Here is a 19,434-nt window from a genome sequence, read left to right on the forward strand (position 1 = left end):
ACAGATGGGGCAGGATTGGACACAGACGGGGCAGAGTACTGGACACAGATGGGGCAGGATTGGACACAGACGGGGTAGAGTGCTGGACACAGATGGGGCAGGATTGGACACAGATGGGGCAGAGTGCTGGACACAGATGCGGCAGAGTGCTGGACACAGATGGAGCAGAGTGCTGGACACAGATGGGGCAGAGTGCTGGACACAGATGGGGCAGAGTGCTGGACACAGATGGGGCAGGATTGGACACAGACGGGGCAGAGTGCTGGACACAGATGGGGCAGGATTGGACACAGATGGGGCAGAGTGCTGGACAGAGATGGGGCAGAGTGCTGGACAGAGATGGGGCAGAGTGCTGGACAGAGATGGGGCAGAGTGCTGGACAGAGATGGGGCGGAGTGCTGGACAGAGATGGGGCAGAGTGCTGGACAGATATGGGGCAGAGTGCTGGACAGAGATGGGGCAGAGTGCTGGACACAGATGAGGCAGGATTGGAAACGGACGGGGCAGAGTGCTGGACACAGATGGGGCAGGATTGGACACAGACGGGCAGAGTACTGGACACAGATGTGGCAGGATTGGACACAGACGGGGCAGAGTGCTGGACACAGATGGGGCAGGATTGGACACAGATGGGGCAGAGTGCTGGACACAGATGGGGCAGAGTGCTGGACACAGATGGGGCAGAGTGCTGGACACAGATGGGGCAGAGTGCTGGACACAGATGGGGCAGAGTGCTGGACACAGATGGGGCAGGATTGGACACAGATGGAGCAGAGTGCTGGATACAGATGGGGCAGGATTGGACACAGATGGGGCAGAGTGCTGGACACAGATGGGGCAGGATTGGACACAGACGGGGCAGAGTACTGGACACAGATGGGGCAGGATTGGACACAGACGGGGTAGAGTGCTGGACACAGATGGGGCAGGATTGGACACAGATGGGGCAGAGTGCTGGACACAGATGCGGCAGAGTGCTGGACACAGATGGGGCAGAGTGCTGGACACAGATGGGGCAGAGTGCTGGACACAGATGGGGCAGAGTGCTGGACACAGATGGGGCAGGATTGGACACAGATGGGGCAGAGTGCTGGACAGAGATGGGGCAGAGTGCTGGACAGAGATGGGGCAGAGTGCTGGACAGAGATGGGGCAGAGTGCTGGACAGAGATGGGGCGGAGTGCTGGACAGAGATGGGGCAGAGTGCTGGACAGATATGGGGCAGAGTGCTGGACACAGATGAGGCAGGATTGGCAACGGACGGGGCAGAGTGCTGGACAGAGATGGGGCAGAGTGCTGGACAGATATGGGGCAGAGTGCTGGACAGAGATGGGGCAGAGTGCTGGACACAGATGAGGCAGGATTGGAAACGGACGGGGCAGAGTGCTGGACACAGATGGGGCAGGATTGGACACAGACGGGCAGAGTACTGGACACAGATGTGGCAGGATTGGACACAGACGGGGCAGAGTGCTGGACACAGATGGGGCAGGATTGGACACAGATGGGGCAGAGTGCTGGACACAGATGGGGCAGAGTGCTGGACACAGATGGGGCAGAGTGCTGGACACAGATGGGGCAGAGTGCTGGACACAGATGGGGCAGAGTGCTGGACACAGATGGGGCAGGATTGGACACAGATGGAGCAGAGTGCTGGATACAGATGGGGCAGGATTGGACACAGATGGGGCAGAGTGCTGGACACAGATGGGGCAGGATTGGACACAGACGGGGCAGAGTACTGGACACAGATGGGGCAGGATTGGACACAGACGGGGTAGAGTGCTGGACACAGATGGGGCAGGATTGGACACAGATGGGGCAGAGTGCTGGACACAGATGCGGCAGAGTGCTGGACACAGATGGGGCAGAGTGCTGGACACAGATGGGGCAGAGTGCTGGACACAGATGGGGCAGAGTGCTGGACACAGATGGGGCAGGATTGGACACAGATGGGGCAGAGTGCTGGACAGAGATGGGGCAGAGTGCTGGACAGAGATGGGGCAGAGTGCTGGACAGAGATGGGGCAGAGTGCTGGACAGAGATGGGGCGGAGTGCTGGACAGAGATGGGGCAGAGTGCTGGACAGATATGGGGCAGAGTGCTGGACACAGATGAGGCAGGATTGGCAACGGACGGGGCAGAGTGCTGGACAGAGATGGGGCAGAGTGCTGGACAGATATGGGGCAGAGTGCTGGACAGAGATGGGGCAGAGTGCTGGACACAGATGAGGCAGGATTGGCAACGGACGGGGCAGAGTGCTGGACACAGATGGGGCAGAGTGCTGGACAGATATGGGGCAGAGTGCTGGACAGAGATGGGGCAGAGTGCTGGACACAGATGAGGCAGGATTGGAAACAGACGGGGCAGAGTGCTGGACACAGATGGGGCAGGATTGGACACAGACGGGCAGAGTACTGGACACAGATGTGGCAGGATTGGACACAGACGGGGCAGAGTGCTGGACACAGATGGGGCAGGATTGAACACTGATGGGGCAGAGTGCTGGACACGGGGCAGAGTGCTGGACAGAGATGGGGCAGAGTGCTGGACACAGATGAGGCAGGATTGGCAACGGACGGGGCAGAGTGCTGGACACAGATGGGGCAGAGTGCTGGACAGATATGGGGCAGAGTGCTGGACAGAGATGGGGCAGAGTGCTGGACACAGATGAGGCAGGATTGGAAACAGACGGGGCAGAGTGCTGGACACAGATGGGGCAGGATTGGACACAGACGGGCAGAGTACTGGACACAGATGTGGCAGGATTGGACACAGACGGGGCAGAGTGCTGGACACAGATGGGGCAGGATTGAACACTGATGGGGCAGAGTGCTGGACACGGGGCAGAGTGCTGGACACAGATGGGGCAGAGTGCTGGACACAGATGGGGCAGAGTGCTGGACAGAGATGGGGCAGAGTGCTGGACAGATATGGGGCAGAGTGCTGGACAGAGATGGGGCACAGTGCTGGACACAGATGAGGCAGGATTGGAAACAGACGGGGCAGAGTGCTGGACACAGATGGGGCAGGATTGGACACAGACGGGCAGAGTACTGGACACAGATGTGGCAGGATTGGACACAGACGGGGCAGAGTGCTGGACACAGATGGGGCAGGATTGAACACAGATGGGGCAGAGGGCTGGACACAGATGGGGCAGAGTGCTGGACACAGATGGGGCAGAGTGCTGGACACAGATGGGGCAGAGTGCTGGACAGAGATGGGGCAGAGTGCTGGACAGAGATGGGGCGGAGTGCTGGACAGAGAAGGGGCAGAGTGCTGGACAGAGATGGGGCAGAGTGCTGGACAGAGATGGGGCAGAGTGCTGGACACAGATGAGGCAGGAATGGAAACAGACGGGGCAGAGTGCTGGACACAGATGGGGCAGGATTGGACACAGACGGGCAGAGTACTGGACACAGATGTGGCAGGATTGGACACAGACGGGGCAGAGTGCTGGACACAGATGGGGCAGGATAGGACACAGATGGGGCAGAGTGCTGGACACAGATGGGGCAGAGTGCTGGACACAGATGGGGCAGAGTGCTGGACACAGATGGGGCAGAGTGCTGGACACAGATGGGGCAGAGTGCTGGACACAGATGGGGCAGGATTGGACACAGATGGAGCAGAGTGCTGGACACAGATGGGGCAGGATTGGACACAGATGGGGCAGAGTGCTGGATACAGAAGGGGCAGGATTGGACACAGATGGGGCAGAGTGCTGGACAGAGATGGGGCAGAGGGCTGGACAGAGATGGGGCAGAAGGCTGGACACAGATGAGGCAGGATTGGAAACAGACGGGGCAGAGTGCTGGACACAGATGGGGCAGGATTGGACACAGACGGGGCAGAGTACTGGACACAGATAGGGCAGGATTGGACACAGACGGGGCAGAGTGCTGGACACAGATGTTGCAGAGTGCTGGACACAGATGGGGCAGAGTGCTGGACACAGATGGGGCAGAGTGCTGGACACAGATGGGGCAGAGTGCTGGACACAGATGTGGCAGGATTGGACACAGACGGGGCAGAGTGCTGGACACAGATTGGGCAGGATTGGACACAGATGGGGCAGAGTGCTGGACACAGATGGGGCAGAGTGCTGGACACTGTTGGAGCAGAGTGCTGGACACAGATGGGGCAGAGTGCTGGACAGAGATGGGGCAGAGTGCTGGACAGAGATGGGGCAGAGTGCTGGACAGAGATGGGGCAGAGTGCTGGACACAGATGAGGCAGGATTGGAAACAGACGGGGCAGAGTGCTGGACACAGATGGGGCAGGATTGGACACAGACCGGCAGAGTACTGGACACAGATGTGGCAGGATTGGACACAGACGGGGCAGAGTGCTGGACACAGATGGGGCAGGATTGAACACAGATGGGGCAGAGTGCTGGACACAGATGGGGCAGAGTGCTGGACACAGATGGGGCAGAGTGCTGGACACAGATGGGGCAGAGTGCTGGACAGAGATGGGGCAGAGTGCTGGACAGATATGGGGCAGAGTGCTGGACAGATATGGGGCAGAGTGCTGGACACAGATGAGGCAGGATTGGAAACAGACGGGGCAGAGTGCTGGACACAGATGGGGCAGGATTGGACACAGACGGGCAGAGTACTGGACACAGATGTGGCAGGATTGGACACAGACGGGGCAGAGTGCTGGACACAGATGGGGCAGGATTGAACACAGATGGGGCAGAGGGCTGGACACAGATGGGGCAGAGTGCTGGACACAGATGGGGCAGAGTGCTGGACACAGATGGGGCAGAGTGCTGGACAGAGATGGGGCAGAGTGCTGGACAGAGATGGGGCGGAGTGCTGGACAGAGAAGGGGCAGAGTGCTGGACAGAGATGGGGCAGAGTGCTGGACAGAGATGGGGCAGAGTGCTGGACACAGATGAGGCAGGAATGGAAAAAGACGGGGCAGAGTGCTGGACACAGATGGGGCAGGATTGGACACAGACGGGCAGAGTACTGGACACAGATGTGGCAGGATTGGACACAGACGGGGCAGAGTGCTGGACACAGATGGGGCAGGATAGGACACAGATGGGGCAGAGTGCTGGACACAGATGGGGCAGAGTGCTGGACACAGATGGGGCAGAGTGCTGGACACAGATGGGGCAGAGTGCTGGACACAGATGGGGCAGAGTGTTGGACACAGATGGGGCAGGATTGGACAAAGATGGGGCAGAGTGCTGGACACAGATGGGGCAGGATTGGACACAGATGGGGCAGAGTGCTGGACACAGATGGGGCAGGATTGGACACAGATGGGGCAGAGTGCTGGACAGAGATGGGGCAGAGGGCTGGACAGAGATGGGGCAGAGGGCTGGACACAGATGAGGCAGGATTGGAAACAGACGGGGCAGAGTGCTGGACACAGATGGGGCAGGATTGGACACAGACGGGGCAGAGTGCTGGACACAGATGGGGCAGGATTGGACACAGATGGGGCAGAGTGCTGGACACAGATGGGGCAGAGTGCTGGACACAGATGGGGCAGAGTGCTGGACACAGATGGGACAGAGTGCTGGACACAGATGGGGCAGAGTGCTGGACACAGATGGGGCAGGATTGGACACAGATGGAGCAGAGTGCTGGACACAGATGGGGCAGGATTGGATACAGATGGGGCAGAGTGCTGGACACAGATGGGGCAGGATTGGACACAGACGGGGCAGAGTACTGGACACAGATGGGGCAGGATTGGACACAGACGGGGTAGAGTGCTGGACACAGATGGGGCAGGATTGGACACAGATGGGGCAGAGTGCTGGACACAGATGCGGCAGAGTGCTGGACACAGATGGGGCAGAGTGCTGGACACAGATGGGGCAGAGTGCTGGACACAGATGGGGCAGAGTGCTAGACACAGATGGGGCAGGATTGGACACAGACGGGGCAGAGTGCTGGACATAGATGGGGCAGGATTGGACACAGATGGGGCAGAGTGCTGGACAGAGATGGGGCAGAGTGCTGGACAGAGATGGGGCAGAGTTCTGGACAGAGATGGGGCAGAGTGCTGGACAGAGATGGGGCGGAGTGCTGGACAGAGATGGGGCAGAGTGCTGGACAGATATGGGGCAGAGTGCTGGACAGAGATGGGGCAGAGTGCTGGACACAGATGAGGCAGGATTGGAAACGGACGGGGCAGAGTGCTGGACACAGATGGGGCAGGATTGGACACAGACGGGCAGAGTACTGGACACAGATGTGGCAGGATTGGACACAGACGGGGCAGAGTGCTGGACACAGATGGGGCAGGATTGGACACAGATGGGGCAGAGTGCTGGACACAGATGGGGCAGAGTGCTGGACACAGATGGGGCAGAGTGCTGGACACAGATGGGGCAGAGTGCTGGACACAGATGGGGCAGGATTGGACACAGATGGAGCAGAGTGCTGGATACAGATGGGGCAGGATTGGACACAGATGGGGCAGAGTGCTGGACACAGATGGGGCAGGATTGGACACAGACGGGGCAGAGTACTGGACACAGATGGGGCAGGATTGGACACAGACGGGGTAGAGTGCTGGACACAGATGGGGCAGGATTGGACACAGATGGGGCAGAGTGCTGGACACAGATGCGGCAGAGTGCTGGACACAGATGGGGCAGAGTGCTGGACACAGATGGGGCAGAGTGCTGGACACAGATGGGGCAGAGTGCTGGACACAGGTGGGGCAGGATTGGACACAGATGGGGCAGAGTGCTGGACAGAGATGGGGCAGAGTGCTGGACAGAGATGGGGCAGAGTGCTGGACAGAGATGGGGCAGAGTGCTGGACAGAGATGGGGCGGAGTGCTGGACAGAGATGGGGCAGAATGCTGGACAGATATGGGGCAGAGTGCTGGACAGAGATGGGGCAGTGTGCTGGACACAGATGAGGCAGGATTGGAAACGGACGGGGCAGAGTGCTGGACACAGATGGGGCAGAGTGCTGGACAGATATGGGGCAGAGTGCTGGACAGAGATGGGGCAGAGTGCTGGACACAGATGAGGCAGGATTGGAAACAGACGGGGCAGAGTGCTGGACACAGATGGGGCAGGATTGGACACAGACGGGCAGAGTACTGGACACAGATGTGGCAGGATTGGACACAGACGGGGCAGAGTGCTGGACACAGATGGGGCAGGATTGGACACAGATGGGGCAGAGTGCTGGACAGAGATGGGGCAGAGTGCTGGACAGAGATGGGGCAGAGTGCTGGACAGATATGGGGCAGAGTGCTGGACAGAGATGGGGCAGAGTGCTGGACACAGATGAGGCAGGATTGGAAACGGACGGGGCAGAGTGCTGGACACAGATGGGGCAGGATTGGACACAGACGGGCAGAGTACTGGACACAGATGTGGCAGGATTGGACACAGACGGGGCAGAGTGCTGGACACAGATGGGGCAGGATTGGACACAGATGGGGCAGAGTGCTGGACACAGATGGGGCAGAGTGCTGGACACAGATGGGGCAGAGTGCTGGACACAGATGGGGCAGAGTGCTGGACACAGATGGGGCAGAGTGCTGGACACAGATGGGACAGGATTGGACACAGATGGAGCAGAGTGCTGGATACAGATGGGGCAGGATTGGACACAGATGGGGCAGAGTGCTGGACACAGATGGGGCAGGATTGGACACAGACGGGGCAGAGTACTGGACACAGATGGGGCAGGATTGGACACAGACGGGGTAGAGTGCTGGACACAGATGGGGCAGGATTGGACACAGATGGGGCAGAGTGCTGGACACAGATGCGGCAGAGTGCTGGACACAGATGGGGCAGAGTGCTGGACACAGATGGGGCAGAGTGCTGGACACAGATGGGGCAGAGTGCTGGACACAGATGGGGCAGGATTGGACACAGATGGGGCAGAGTGCTGGACAGAGATGGGGCAGAGTGCTGGACAGAGATGGGGCAGAGTGCTGGACAGAGATGGGGCAGAGTGCTGGACAGAGAGGGGGCGGAGTGCTGGACAGAGATGGGGCAGAGTGCTGGACAGATATGGGGCAGAGTGCTGGACAGAGATGGGGCAGTGTGCTGGACACAGATAAGGCAGGATTGGAAACGGACGGGGCAGAGTGCTGGACACAGATGGGGCAGAGTGCTGGACAGATATGGGGCAGAGTGCTGGACAGAGATGGGGCAGAGTGCTGGACACAGATGAGGCAGGATTGGAAACAGACGGGGCAGAGTGCTGGACACAGATGGGGCAGGATTGGACACAGATGGGGCAGAGTGCTGGACACAGATGGGGCAGAGTGCTGGACACAGATGGGGCAGAGTGCTGGACACAGATGGGGCAGAGTGCTGGACACAGATGGGGCAGAGTGCTGGACACAGATGGGACAGGATTGGACACAGATGGAGCAGAGTGCTGGATACAGATGGGGCAGGATTGGACACAGATGGGGCAGAGTGCTGGACACAGATGGGGCAGGATTGGACACAGACGGGGCAGAGTACTGGACACAGATGGGGCAGGATTGGACACAGACGGGGTAGAGTGCTGGACACAGATGGGGCAGGATTGGACACAGATGGGGCAGAGTGCTGGACACAGATGCGGCAGAGTGCTGGACACAGATGGGGCAGAGTGCTGGACACAGATGGGGCAGAGTGCTGGACACAGATGGGGCAGAGTGCTGGACACAGATGGGGCAGGATTGGACACAGATGGGGCAGAGTGCTGGACAGAGATGGGGCAGAGTGCTGGACAGAGATGGGGCAGAGTGCTGGACAGAGATGGGGCAGAGTGCTGGACAGAGAGGGGGCGGAGTGCTGGACAGAGATGGGGCAGAGTGCTGGACAGATATGGGGCAGAGTGCTGGACAGAGATGGGGCAGTGTGCTGGACACAGATAAGGCAGGATTGGAAACGGACGGGGCAGAGTGCTGGACAGAGATGGGGCAGAGTGCTGGACAGATATGGGGCAGAGTGCTGGACAGAGATGGGGCAGAGTGCTGGACACAGATGAGGCAGGATTGGAAACAGACGGGGCAGAGTGCTGGACACAGATGGGGCAGGATTGGACACAGACGGGCAGAGTACTGGACACAGATGTGGCAGGATTGGACACAGACGGGGCAGAGTGCTGGACACAGATGGGGCAGGATTGAACACAGATGGGGCAGAGTGCTGGACACAGATGGGGCAGAGTGCTGGACACAGATGGGGCAGAGTGCTGGACACAGATGGGGCAGAGTGCTGGACAGATATGGGGCAGAGTGCTGGACAGAGATGGGGCAGAGTGCTGGACAGAGATGGGGCAGAGTGCTGGACACAGATGAGGCAGGATTGGAAACAGACGGGGCAGAGTGCTGGACACAGATGGGGCAGGATTGGACACAGACGGGCAGAGTACTGGACACAGATGTGGCAGGATTGGACACAGACGGGGCAGAGTGCTGGACACAGATGGGGCAGGATTGAACACAGATGGGGCAGAGGGCTGGACACAGATGGGGCAGAGTGCTGGACACAGATGGGGCAGAGTGCTGGACACAGATGGGGCAGAGTGCTGGACAGAGATGGGGCAGAGTGCTGGACAGAGATGGGGCGGAGTGCTGGACAGAGAAGGGGCAGAGTGCTGGACAGAGATGGGGCAGAGTGCTGGACAGAGATGGGGCAGAGTGCTGGACACAGATGAGGCAGGAATGGAAACAGACGGGGCAGAGTGCTGGACACAGATGGGGCAGGATTGGACACAGACGGGCAGAGTACTGGACACAGATGTGGCAGGATTGGACACAGACGGGGCAGAGTGCTGGACACAGTTGGGGCAGGATAGGACACAGATGGGGCAGAGTGCTGGACACAGATGGGGCAGAGTGCTGGACACAGATGGGGCAGAGTGCTGGACACAAATGGGGCAGAGTGCTGGACACAGATGGGGCAGAGTGCTGGACACAGATGGGGCAGGATTGGACACAGATGGAGCAGAGTGCTGGACACAGATGGGGCAGGATTGGACACAGATGGGGCAGAGTGCTGGATACAGAAGGGGCAGGATTGGACACAGATGGGGCAGAGTGCTGGACAGAGATGGGGCAGAGGGCTGGACAGAGATGGGGCAGAAGGCTGGACACAGATGAGGCAGGATTGGAAACAGACGGGGCAGAGTGCTGGACACAGATGGGGCAGGATTGGACACAGACGGGGCAGAGTACTGGACACAGATAGGGCAGGATTGGACACAGACGGGGCAGAGTGCTGGACACAGATGGGGCAGGATTGGACACAGATGGGGCAGATGCCTGGACACAGATGTTGCAGAGTGCTGGACACAGATGGGGCAGAGTGCTGGACACAGATGGGGCAGAGTGCTGGACACAGATGGGGCAGAGTGCTGGACACAGATGTGGCAGGATTGGACACAGACGGGGCAGAGTGCTGGACACAGATGGGGCAGGATTGGACACAGATGGGGCAGAGTGCTGGACACAGATGGGGCAGAGTGCTGGACACAGTTGGAGCAGAGTGCTGGACACAGATGGGGCAGAGTGCTGGACAGAGATGGGGCAGAGTGCTGGACAGAGATGGGGCAGAGTGCTGGACACAGATGAGGCAGGATTGGAAACAGACGGGGCAGAGTGCTGGACACAGATGGGGCAGGATTGGACACAGACCGGCAGAGTACTGGACACAGATGTGGCAGGATTGGACACAGACGGGGCAGAGTGCTGGACACAGATGGGGCAGGATTGGACACAGATGGGGCAGAGTGCTGGACACAGATGGGGCAGAGTGCTGGACACAGATGGGGCAGAGTGCTGGACACAGATGGGGCAGAGTGCTGGACACAGATGGGGCAGAGTGTTGGACACAGATGGGGCAGGATTGGACACAGATGGGGCAGAGTGCTGGACACAGATGGGGCAGGATTGGACACAGATGGGGCAGAGTGCTGGACACAGATGGGGCAGGATTGGACACAGATGGGGCAGAGTGCTGGACAGAGATGGGGCAGAGGGCTGGACAGAGATGGGGCAGAGGGCTGGACACAGATGAGGCAGGATTGGAAACAGACGGGGCAGAGTGCTGGACACAGATGGGGCAGGATTGGACACAGACGGGGCAGAGTGCTGGACACAGATGGGGCAGGATTGGACACAGATGGGGCAGAGTGCTGGACACAGATGGGGCAGAGTGCTGGACACAGATGGGGCAGAGTGCTGGACACAGATGGGACAGAGTGCTGGACACAGATGGGGCAGAGTGCTGGACACAGATGGGGCAGAATTGGACACAGACGGGGCAGAGTGCTGGACACAGATGGGGCAGAGTGCTGGACACAGATGGGGCAGAGAGCTGGACAGAGATGGGGCAGAGAGCTGGACAGAGATGGGGCAGAGTGCTGGACAGAGATGGGGCAGAGTGCTGGACAGAGATGGGGCGGAGTGCTGGACAGAGATGGGGCAGAGTGCTGGACACAGATGGGGCAGAGTGCTGGACAGAGATGGTGCAGATTGCTGGACACAGATGAGGCAGGATTGGAAACAGACGGGGCAGAGTGCTGGACACAGATGGGGCAGGATTGGACACAGACGGGCAGAGTACTGGACACAGATGTGGCAGGATTGGACACAGATGGGGCAGAGTGCTGGACACAGATGGGGCAGGATTGGACACAGATGGGGCAGAGTGCTGGACACAGATGGGGCAGAGTGCAGGACACAGATGGGGCAGAGTGCTGGACACAGATGGGGCAGAGTGCTGGACACAGATGGGGCAGAGTGCTGGACACAGATGGGGCAGGATTGGACACAGATGGAGCAGAGTGCTGGACATAGATGGGGCAGGATTGGACACAGATGGGGCAGAGTGCTGGACACAGATGGGGCAGGATTGGACACAGACGGGGCAGAGTGCTGGACACAGATGGGGCAGGATTGGACACAGACGGGGTAGAGTGCTGGACACAGATGGGGCAGGATTGGACACAGATGGGGCAGAGTGCTGGACACAGATGCGGCAGAGTGCTGGACACAGATGGGGCAGAGTGCTGGACACAGATGGGGCAGAGTGCTGGACACAGATGGGGGAGAGTGCTGGACACAGATTGGGCAGGATTGGACACAGACGGGGCAAAGTGCTGGACACAGATGGGGCAGGATTGGACACAGATGGGGCAGAGTGCTGGACACAGATGGGGCAGAGTGCTGGACACAGATGGGGCAGAGTGCTGGACACAGATGGGGCAGAGTGCTGGACAGAGATGGGGCGGAGTGCTGGACAGAGATGGGGCAGAGTGCTGGGCAGAGATGGGGCAGAGTGCTGGACAGAGATGGGGCAGAGTGCTGGACAGAGATGGGGCAGAGTGCTGGACAGAGATGGGGCGGAGTGCTGGACAGAGATGGGGCGGAGTGCTGGACAGAGATGGGGCAAAGTGCTGGAAAGATATGGGGCAGAGTGCTGGACAGAGATGGGGCAGAGTGCTGGACAGAGATGGGGCGGAGTGCTGGACAGAGATGGGGCAGAGTGCTGGACAGATATGGGTCAGAGTGCTGGACAGAGATGGGGCAGAGTGCTGGACACAGATGAGGCAGGATTAGAAACGGACGGGGCAGAGTGCTGGACACAGATGGGGCAGGATTGGACACAGACGGGCAGAGTACTGGACACAGATGTGGCAGGATTGGACACAGACGGGGCAGAGTGCTGGACACAGATGGGGCAGGATTGGACACAGATGGGGCAGAGTGCTGGACACAGATGGGGCAGAGTGCTGGACACAGATGGGGCAGAGTGCTGGACACAGATGGGGCAGAGTGCTGGACACAGATGGGGCAGAGTGCTGGACACAGATGGGGCAGGATTGGACACAGATGGAGCAGAGTGCTGGATACAGATGGGGCAGGATTGGACACAGACGGGGCAGAGTACTGGACACAGATGGGGCAGGATTGGACACAGATGGGGTAGAGTGCTGGACACAGATGGGGCAGGATTGGACACAGATGGGGCAGAGTGCTGGACACAGATGCGGCAGAGTGCTGGACACAGATGGGGCAGAGTGCTGGACACAGATGGGGCAGGATTGGACACAGACGGGGTAGAGTGCTGGACACAGATGGGGCAGAGTGCTGGACACAGATGGGGCTGGATTGGACACAGACGGGGCAGAGTACTGGACACAGATGGGGCAGGATTGGACACAGACGGGGTAGAGTGCTGGACACAGATGGGGCAGGATTGGACACAGACGGGGTAGAGTGCTGGACACAGATGGGGCAGAGTGCTGGACACAGATGGGGCAGGATTGGACACAGACGGGGCAGAGTACTGGACACAGATGGGGCAGGATTGGACACAGACGGGGTAGAGTGCTGGACACAGATGGGGCAGGATTGGACACAGATGGGGCAGGATTGGACACAGATGGGGAAGAGTGCTGGACACAGATGGGGCAGAGTGCTGGACACAGATGGGGCAGAGTGCTGGACAGAGATGGGGCGGAGTGCTGGACAGAGATGGGGCAGAGTGCTGGGCAGAGATGGGGCAGAGTGCTGGACAGAGATGGGGCAGAGTGCTGGACAGAGATGGGGCAGAGTGCTGGACAGAGATGGGGCAGAGTGCTGGACAGATATGGGTCAGAGTGCTGGACAGAGATGGGGCAGAGTGCTGGACACAGATGAGGCAGAATTGGAAACAGACGGGGCAGAGTGCTGGACACAGATGGGGCAGGATTGGACACAGACGGGCAGAGTACTGGACACAGATGTGGCAGGATTGGACACAGACGGGGCAGAGTGCTGGACACAGATGGGGCAGGATTGAACACAGATGGGGCAGAGTGCTGGACACAGATGGGGCAGAGTGCTGGACACAGATGGGGCAGAGTGCTGGACACAGATGGGGCAGAGTGCTGGACAGAGATGGGGCAGAGTGCTGGACAGAGATGGGGCGGAGTGCTGGACAGAGATGGGGCAGAGTGCTGGACAGATATGGGGCAGAGTGCTGGACAGAGATGGGGCAGAGTGCTGGACACAGATGAGGCAGGATTGGAAACAGACGGGGCAGAGTGCTGGACACAGATGGGGCAGGATTGGACACAGACGGGCAGAGTACTGGACACAGATGTGGCAGGATTGGACACAGACGGGGCAGAGTGCTGGACACAGATGGGGCAGGATTGGACACAGATGGGGCAGAGTGCTGGACACAGATGGGGCAGAGTGCTGGACACAGATGGGGCAGAGTGCTGGACACAGATGGGGCAGAGTGCTGGACACAGATGGGGCAGGATTGGACACAGATAGAGCAGAGTGCTGGAAACAGATGGGGCAGGATTGGACACAGATGGGGCAGAGTGCAGGACACAGATGGGGCAGGATTGGACACAGATGGGGCAGAGTGCTGGACAGAGATGGGGCAGAGGGCTGGACAGAGATGAGGCAGAAGGCTGGACACAGATGAGGCAGGATTGGAAACAGACGGGGCAGAGTGCTGGACACAGATGGGGCAGGATTGGACACAGATGGGGCAGAGTACTGGACACAGATAGGGCAGGATTGGACACAGACGGGGCAGAGTGCTGGACAGAGATGGGGCAGGATTGGACACAGACGGGGCAGAGTGCTGGACACAGATGTGGCAGGATTGGACACAGATGGGGCAGAGTGCTGGACAGAGATGGGGCAGTGCTGGACACAGATGGGGCAGAGTGCTGGACACAGATGGGGCAGAGTGCTGGACACAGATGGGGCAGAGTGCTGGACACAGATGGGGCAGGATTGGACACAGACGGGGCAGAGTGCTGGACACAGATGGGGCAGGATTGGACACAGATGGGGCAGTGTGCTGGACACAGATGTTGCAGAGTGCTGGACACAAGATGGGGCAGAGTGCTGGACACAGATGGGGCAGAGTGCTGGACACAGATGGGGCAGAGTGCTGGACACAGATGGGGCAGGATTGGACACAGACGGGGCAGAGTGCTGGACACAGATGGGGCAGGATTGGACACAGATGGGGCAGAGTGCTGGACACAGATGGGGCAGTGCTGGACACAGATGGGGCAGAGTGCTGGACACAGATGGGGCAGAGTGCTGGACACAGATGGGGCAGAGTGCTGGACACAGATGGGGCAGGATTGGACACAGACGGGGCAGAGTGCTGGACACAGATGGGGCAGGATTGGACACAGATGGGGCAGAGTGCTGGACACAGATGGGGCTGTGCTGGACACAGATGGGGCAGAGTGCTGGACACAGATGGGGCAGAGTGCTGGACAGAGATGGGGCAGAGTGCTGGACAGAGATGGGGCAGAGTGCTGGATAGAGATGGGGCAGAGTGCTGGACACAGATGAGGCAGGATTGGAAACAGACGGGGCAGAGTGCTGGACACAGATGGGGCAGGATTGGACACAGACGGGCAGAGTACTGGACACAGATGTGGCAGGATTGGACACAGACGGGGCAGAGTGCTGGACACAGATGGGGCAGGATTGGACACAGATGGGGCAGAGTGCTGGACACAGATGGGGCAGAGTGCTGGACACAGATGGGGCAGAGTGCTGGACACAGATGGGGCAGAGTGCTGGACACAGATGGGGCAGAGTGCTGGACACAGATGGGGCAGGATTGGACACAGATGGGGCAGAGTGCTGGACACAGATGGGGCAGGATTGGACACAGATGGGGCAGAGTGCTGGACACAGATGGGGCAGGATTGGACAGAGATGGGGCAGAGTGCTGGACAGAGATGGGGCAGAGGGCTGGACAGAGATGGGGCAGAGGGATGGACACAGATGAGGCAGGATTGGAAACAGACGGGGCAGAGTGCTGGACACAGATGGGGCAGGATTGGACACAGACGGGGCAGAGTACTGGACACAGATAGGGCAGGATTGGACACAGACGGGGCAGAGTGCTGGACACAGATGGGGCAGGATTGGACACAGATGGGGCAGTGCTGGACACAGATGGGGCAGAGTGCTGGACACAGATGGGGCAGAGTGCTGGACACAGATGGGGCAGGATTGGACACAGACGGGGCAGAGTGCTGGACACAGATGGGGCAGGATTGGACACAGATGGGGCAGAGTGCTGGACACAGATGGGGCAGAGTGCTGGACACAGATGGGGCAGAGTGCTGGACACAGATGGGGCAGAGTGCTGGACAGAGATGGGGCAGAGTGCTGGACAGAGATGGGGCAGAGTGCTGGACACAGATGGGGCAGGATTGGACACAGACGGGCAGAGTACTTGACACAGATGTGGCAGGATTGGACACAGACAGGGCAGAGTTCTGGACACAGATGGGGCAGGATTGGACACAGATGGGGCAGAGTGTTGGACACAGATGGGGCAGAGTGCTGGACACAGATGGGGTAGAGTGCTGGACACAGATGGGGCAGAGTGCTGGACACAAATGGGGCAGAGTGCTGGACACAGATGGGGCAGGATTGGACACAGATGGGGCAGAGTGCTGGACACAGATGGGGCAGGATTGGACACAGATGGGGCAGAGTGCTGGACACAGATGGGGCAGGATTGGACACAGATGGGGGAGAGTGCTGGACAGAGGTGGGGCAGAGGGCTGGACAGAGATGGGGCAGAGGGCTGGACACAGATGAGGCAGGATTGGAAACAGACGGGGCAGAGTGCTGGACACAGATGGGGCAGGATTGGACACAGACGGGCAGAGTACTGGACACAGATGTGGCAGGATTGGACACAGACGGGGCAGAGTGCTGGACACAGATGGGGCAGAGTGCTGGACACAGATGGTGCAGAGTGCTGGACACAGATGGGGCAGAGTGCTGGACAGAGATGGGGCAAAGTGCTGGACAGAGATGGGGCGGAGTGCTGGACAGAGATGGGGCAGAGTGCTGGACAGAGATGGGGCAGAGTGCTGGACAGAGATGGGGCAGAGTGCTGGACACAGATGAGGCAGGATTGGAAACAGACGGGGCAGAGTGCTGGACACAGATGGGGCAGGATTGGACACAGACGGGCAGACTACTGGACACAGATGTGGCAGGATTGGACACAGACGGGGCAGAGTGCTGGACACAGATGGGGCAGGATTGGACACAGATGGGGCAGAGTGCTGGACACAGATGGGGCAGAGTGCTGGACACAGATGGGGCAGAGTGCTGGACACAGATGTGGCAGGATTGGACACAGATAGAGCAGAGTGCTGGACACAGATGGGGCAGGATTGGACACAGATGGGGCAGAGTGCTGGACACAGATGGGGCAGGATTGGACACAGATGGGGCAGAGTGCTGGACAGAGATGGGGCAGAGGGCTGGACAGAGATGGGGCAGAAGGCTGGACACAGATGAGGCAGGATTGGAAACATACGGGGTAGAGTGCTGGACACAGATGGGGCAGGATTGGACACAGATGGGGCAGAGTACTGGACACAGATAGGGCAGGATTGGACACAGACGGGGCAGAGTGCTGGACACAGATGGGGCAGGATTGGACACAGATGGGGCAGAGTGCTGGACACAGATGTTGCAGAGTGCTGGACACAAGATGGGGCAGAGTGTTGGACACAGATGGGGCAGAGTGCTGGACACAGATGGGGCAGAGTGCTGGACAGAGATGGGGCAGGATTGGACACAGACGGGGCAGAGTGCTGGACACAGATGGGGCAGGATTGGACACAGATGGGGCAGAGTGCTGGACACAGATGGGGCAGAGTGCTGGACACAGATGGGGCAGAGTGCTGGACACAGATGGGGCAGAGTGCTGGACACAGATGGGGCAGAGTGCTGGACACAGATGGGGCAGGATTGGACACAGACGGGGCAGAGTGCTGGACACAGATGGGGCAGGATTGGACACAGATGGGGCAGAGTGCTGGACACAGATGTTGCAGAGTGCTGGACACAAGATGGGGCAGAGTGCTGGACACAGATGGGGCAGAGTGCTGGACACAGATGGGGCAGAGTGCTGGACACAGATGGGGCAGGATTGGACACAGACGGGGCAGAGTGCTGGACACAGATGGGGCAGGATTGGACACAGATGGGGCAGAGTGCTGGACACAGATGGGGCAGTGCTGGACACAGATGGGGCAGAGTGCTGGACACAGATGGGGCAGAGTGCTGGACACAGATGGGGCAGGATTGGACACAGACGGGGCAGAGTGCTGGACACAGATGGGGCAGGATTGGACACAGATGGGGCAGAGTGCTGGACACAGATGGGGCAGGATTGGACACAGATGGGGCAGAGTGCTGGACACAGATGGGGCAGGATTGGACACAGACGGGGCAGAGTACTGGACACAGATGGGGCAGGATTGGACACAGACGGGGTAGAGTGCTGGACACAGATGGGGCAGGATTGGACACAGATGGGGCAGAGTGCTGGACACAGATGCGGCAGAGTGCTGGACACAGATGGGGCAGAGTGCTGGACACAGATGGGGCAGGATTGGACACAGACGGGGTAGAGTGCTGGACACAGATGGGGCAGAGTGCTGGACAGAGATGGGGCTGGATTGGACACAGACGGGGCAGAGTACTGGACACAGATGGGGCAGGATTGGACACAGACGGGGTAGAGTGCTGGACACAGATGGGGCAGGATTGGACACAGACGGGGTAGAGTGCTGGACACAGATGGGGCAGAGTGCTGGACACAGATGGGGCAGGATTGGACACAGACGGGGCAGAGTACTGGACACAGATGGGGCAGGATTGGACACAGACGGGGTAGAGTGCTGGACACAGATGGGGCAGGATTGGACACAGATGGGGCAGGATTGGACACAGATGGGGAAGAGTGCTGGACACAGATGGGGCAGAGTGCTGGACACAGATGGGGCAGAGTGCTGGACACAGATGGGGCGGAGTGCTGGACAGAGATGGGGCAGAGTGCTGGGCAGAGATGGGGCAGAGTGCTGGACAGAGATGGGGCAGAGTGCTGGACAGAGATGGGGCAGAGTGCTGGACAGAGATGGGGCAGAGTGCTGGACAGATATGGGTCAGAGTGCTGGACAGAGATGGGGCAGAGTGCTGGACACAGATGAGGCAGAATTGGAAACAGACGGGGCAGAGTGCTGGACACAGATGGGGCAGGATTGGACACAGACGGGCAGAGTACTGGACACAGATGTGGCAGGATTGGACACAGACGGGGCAGAGTGCTGGACACAGATGGGGCAGGATTGAACACAGATGGGGCAGAGTGCTGGACACAGATGGGGCAGAGTGCTGGACACAGATGGGGCAGAGTGCTGGACACAGATGGGGCAGAGTGCTGGACAGAGATGGGGCAGAGTGCTGGACAGAGATGGGGCGGAGTGCTGGACAGAGATGGGGCAGAGTGCTGGACAGAGATGGGGCAGAGTGCTGGACAGAGATGGGGCAGAGTGCTGGACACAGATGAGGCAGGATTGGAAACAGACGGGGCAGAGTGCTGGACACAGATGGGGCAGGATTGGACACAGACGGGCAGAGTA

This window comes from Ranitomeya imitator, chromosome 8 (assembly GCF_032444005.1).
Source record: "Ranitomeya imitator isolate aRanImi1 chromosome 8, aRanImi1.pri, whole genome shotgun sequence".
Lineage (NCBI taxonomy): Eukaryota > Metazoa > Chordata > Amphibia > Anura > Dendrobatidae > Ranitomeya > Ranitomeya imitator.